Source organism: Pinus tabuliformis, chromosome 7 (assembly GCF_031772625.1).
Source record: "Pinus tabuliformis cultivar Carrire ecotype Pingquan chromosome 7, CPIR1, whole genome shotgun sequence".
NCBI lineage: Eukaryota > Viridiplantae > Streptophyta > Pinopsida > Pinales > Pinaceae > Pinus > Pinus tabuliformis.
This window is the reverse complement of record NC_142293.1, coordinates 117,126,282-117,132,005: the sequence shown is the minus strand read 5'-3', so window position 1 is coordinate 117,132,005 and position 5,724 is coordinate 117,126,282.

Here is a 5,724-nt window from a genome sequence, read left to right as displayed (position 1 = left end):
ACTGTACTCGATTTGCAGGAATTACCACTCCTGAAACTCTCAAGATAGAAGGACATACTGTTATGAAACCAACTCAAGAAAAAGATAGAAAATATAGATCAACACCTTAGAATTTAGCCTCTTCGAGGGGGCAACCTCCTTTACATTACATAAATGAACAATTCTTGGATGATACAAATGAAAAGACCTCCTTTCTATATATAGGAGTCTAAGGGGTCATAACATAATCAGAGCCGACATAACAATAATAATGTAAGGTCACAATAATAACAATAGTGGGCTTCTATGGGGCACAATAGTAACAATATGGGCACTACATGGGTACATCAATATAATAAGTGGGTTATACTAATAACAATAAGGGGTTACACTAGTAGTATAGGGGCCTAACACATACCAAGAACAAGAAGGTTTGAGCAGTGAAATATCAGGAAGAAAAGGATCAAGAAACATCAAAAGAAAATAATACTCACCAGGAACCAACCCCAAATAAAAAAAATGAATCTGACCATATCTTGTAATGCATTAGCCAGAATTAGCACTCCTCAAACTATAAAGATAGAAGGACATATCAAGAAGAAAAAGGTAATAGTGTTTATTGATTCAGGTAATACCCATAATTTTATTCATTGCAAGATGGCCAAGGAATTGAATTGCTTCCTATATCCAACACTAGAGTGTCAAGTGACAATTGCAAGTATAGGAACCATAAATTGCTTTGGAAAGTGCCATAATATCAAGCTATCCATGGGAGAATATGTTTTGAATAGTCCAATGCTTTCTATTTCAATGGATGGTGCTGATGTTGTACTAGGAGTCCAATGGCTACAATCTTTGGGGAAACCGGGAACGATAATCAGCTCTAACAGCATGAAAAAATCTTCTGAAGGAAGAACAACATGGCGTAATTGCACAATTATGTTCGCTAGAGGTTACCATGTCGAAATCATCAATTTCTTTGGATCTTCAAAAAGACTTGGACAATAATTCCAAGGTATTTGAGACTCCCAAAGGCCTCCCACCTATTTGATATCATGATCATGCTATTCATTTTCCAAGAAGTGTTCCTCCAAACATTAGGCCTTATAGATATCCCTTTGCACAAAAGAGTGAAATTGAACGTATGATTACAGAAATGCTAGAGGCTGGTATAATTCAAGCTAGTCAAAGTTCTTTCTCTGGTCCAGTAGTATTGGTGCACAAGAAGGATGGATCATAGCTCACTATTAAAGATAAATTTCCCATTACTCTCATTGATGAATTATTGGATGAATTGCATGGAGAAATTTATTTCAACAAGTTGGACCTTCATGTAGGATATCATCAAATCAGAATGAAGACTGAAGAAATTACGAAAACAACATTTAGAACTCATGAGGATCATTATGAATTTTTGGTCATGCCTTTTGGCCTTACCAATGCACCTTCTACATTCCAAGGTTTGATGATTTCCATTTTCAAACCCTTCCTTAGAAAATATATGTTAGTATTTTTTGATGATATACTAATCTACAACAAGTCTTGGAAGGATCATGTTCATCATATTAATAGAGTGCTCAGACTATTGGACGAGAAACAATTATATGAAAAAACATCCAAATGTTTCTTTGGAGTACAAGAGGTGGAATACTTGGGTCATATTGTATCTCATGAAGGTGTTAAGGTAGACCCTCAACAACAACAAGTTCTCCAACTCTTAAAGGATAAACTCACTTTGCAACATAATCAAATCAAACAACAAGCAGATCAACATCGCGGCGAAAGAGGTTTTGATATAGACGACTGGGTATTTTTACGAGTACAGCTATACAAACACATGTCCCTCAAGCAAGCTAAGAAAGATAATAAGTTATCACCAAATTACTATGGTCCTTACAAGGCACTACAAAAGATGGGTACTATGGCATAAAAATTAGAGCTTCCTGCATATTCCCGAGTGCTCCTAGTTTTGCATGTTTCATGCTTAAAGAAGTTTATAAGTGACAAAATCCTAGTTCAAACAATATTGTCGGAACTTAATGAGGAAGGAAAAATCATATTGGAACCTGAAGTAGTCACGGAAACAAGAACCTGACAACTATGAAATTGAAGTGTGGGGGATTTACGCAGTGCATTATATTAGATATCATTTTTGGGATTCAAATATGAAATTGATCAATTTCAGACAACTTACCCGCTGAAGATTCCACATGGGAGGACGAGAATTTTGTATAGAAGCATCCAAACTACTCAAGCATTGAGGACAACACTTTTTGAAGGAGAGGGACATGTTAGGTCCCTATACTACTAGTGTAACCCCTTATTGTTATTAGTGAAACCCCCTTATTATATTGTTGTGCCCATGTAGTCTCCATATTTCTATTATTGTGTCCCATAGAAGCCCACTATTGTTATTGTTGTGCCCTTACTTTATTATTGTTATGTTGGATCTAATTACATTATGACCCCTTAGACCCCTGTATATAGAAAGGAGGTCTTGTCATTTGTATCATCGAAGAATTGTTCATTTGTGTAATGTAAAGGAGGTTGCCCCCTCGAAGAGGCTGATTTCTAAGGTGTTGATCTTTCTTTTGTATCTTTTTGTGAGCTGGTTTCATAAAACAAGGGGACATCTAGTGTAAATTCAAGTATAAAGGTATTTGTTTAAAGTTTGAATTTGTCCTGCTTTAAAAGTAATGTGAGTATTTTAACCCTTTTCATACTCGAATTGCATAAGAAATTGAAGTCGCAAATAAGCTTTCAAAAGAGTTGAATAATGCATGTTTTATGGTCAAAATAAAAAACAAATTCTCTATTGGACATGTGGAAACAACACCATGGAATTCACTACTTCAAAGTTAGCTTTGAGAAAGGAAAATTCATGGAGGAAACACAAGTATGCCCCAAGATTTGGTTTTGGTTGGTAAACTCAAAAAATTTGTTTTAATTGGAACAATAAATTTGGATATGGAACTTAAAGTTTGTTAAAATCCTATAGGGATGTAATGATCATAGTCATAAAGTTATCTTTTTCAGGTTTACCTAGAAATTCTATTTATCTCATGAATTGATTTGCGTTGTCTTCCTTAACTCAATTTCTGCTAAGCATAAAAAGAATTTGATTTTCATAATAAATTCATTTACTTTGAGCATACTTTTTTTTTTTACTTTCTTTGACAAATGGCTCTATATGTAAAATTCCTTTGCATTTGGGGACAAAAGGCTTACACATTGTGCATAACACATTCAAATGTTCAGCGATTATGACAATAATATGGTAATTAATGTGTTGGTTATCAATATTGTCATAGATTGGTTGTCAATGAAATAAAAAGTTTAAAATTTGTATAAGTATTGAAGCTTTTATGAAACCTACACAATAATGGATATATTCACCAGAAAAGAAAGAGAGTCTCAAAATCAATATATTACAAAAATTTCTTAGGGTTAATATTTCATATTTACAAACTTTTATTTTTACGCTAAACCTAAGCATTTTCCAACCAGAACAAGGTATCAACAAATTAGATGGAAAACTCGGAGTTTAATTGAGACAAAGCATTGCACAGTAATATTTCTATTGATTCATATTATGCGCATGAAATAATTATCACGAATATAAATAAACAAAGTTTTATAGGGAGTTAAGATTTCCATAGTAGTGGACATAAATTGCCAAATAGTAGACATACAGGGTTGATTAAACAATGAATAGGTAGTGATTTACAAAGTTGATAGTCAAAGAGGAAACATCAAGATGTTTTTTCTAGCTATTGAGTAGGCCCCAACTTCATCATAAAGATTGTAAACTCTAGGTCAAAGCTCCAGTCAACCGCATTTTCCTCATATACAGTGCATACTTTAAAGCACTCGAATCTTCCAAACCGTATATCCATTTGTCTTGAAGTTTGGATAGGAGATGCATCAATGTGAGATAAATAAAGATAGCAAATTTCTAAGTCAAATCAAATTGTATTTTTTAAGAAATCAACCAACGTCACCTACAACTATTTCCTATTTTTCTTGAATTTTGTGCATCAAATTGTCATGAAATTTGAAGGGAGATGCACTATGGTAAGGGAAATAAGCACTAAAAATTTCAAGTTAAACAAATTCATATTTTGGGAAAAAAACTACCATAATCTTGAACCAATTTTCATTTTTCTCAATATTCACGCATATGTTGGTTATGAAATTTGATGAAGAGAAACATTAAGATAATAGCAATAGTCTCACAAAATTTTATAGGAAATTATTTTGTAGTTTGGGTGAAAATTGACTATTAAGTTTGTTATAGGAACGTTCAATCATTTATTCATCTGCATACGAGCATGTTTTCAAGAAAAAATCCATCATAAAAATTTTGTTTTTAAATGATCCAAGATGGTTTTATTTTGTTTAGATTAGCTCCCGGTTGAATGAGGTCAGCACTAGCTCATAGTCAAATTAGGAGCCAACTAAGGAGCCAAATAGATACTACATAGATAAAAGTGAAGGGTGAAGTGTTGCCACACAAGAGCCACCACAAAAACTTGAATTTCAGAGTTAATAATTATAAAAATCTAGGGTTTCTTCTTTTAAATTCAAGTAGCCACATGAACATTTAAGGAGATATAGGTACATTTTGAACCATCATAAGTACACTTTGAGCAACCATAGGTATAGTTTAAGGAAAGGGAAAATTTTGAAGAGAAAGGAAATATAAAAGTTAAGGGGATATAAAAGGATGATGATGATGAAAGTAGCACAACATGCAGAAGATGTATAGACAATTTTGGTTTCATGAGGATAATGATTCGTCTTCAGTTCAGGGAGATGTCAACCCTATTTTATGACATAATTTTTGCTATGGTTTTGAATTATTTAGCCTTTAAAATACCTATTTCTATCATTTGTGAAAATATTTTTCCATATTTTTCTATTATCAACACTTTCCCAAGGTATTCTCATTGAATTTTTAACTTTAAAAATTTCATGTAATTAATTGCATTGTAAAAAAACATGTAGAGTTTAGTAGATATTGCAAATCATCCTTTGTTCTCATATTTCAAGGTGAGATAGGTAAAAATATAGGCATGGGTTTTTCTTGTAGGCATCCTAATGTGGTGAAATACCTATTTCTTCAGACCAAAATTGTCCCAAGATGCCCAAACAACACATGGTCAACACAAGTACTCACGGGAAAAAAACATAGCATTATTTGCTAAAAATGCCCAAATTTGAGTTTTGGAGATTGGATACATGATCTAAGTGGCTAACAAGGTCAAATGGATTAGATATTACTCTTAGAATAGGCCATAGTTAATCTAAAACAACAGTTTTTGATTTGTTGTTAATTTTTTTCCTATAAAGGTTAGAAAACTTGCCTTTGTCAAGATGTGTTATTAGTTTGAAAACTCATATTTTGACTGAAGAGCTTGGAGTTGGATTGTAGACCTATTATTAACTATTTTCATCATGTCATGAAGTGCTCTTGAAGTTTCAACTTCTAGTTTTAAGTTAAGTGTGCTTTATTGAGTTATGGAGGGTCCCCTTCTCTTGAGCTATAACACTATGTTCTTGTTGTGCATTATCTTGGTAAATACTTATTGTTTCATATTTTTTTCATCATATTTTTATGTTTATATTCACTTATTTCATCCTTGTACATTCATATTTGAAATTGGTTATAAAACTAGCTTCTTGGACAACGTGTAGATAAACTTTAAAAGCTAGTTTTGAATTGATGTTTCTAGGTGTTCTTTC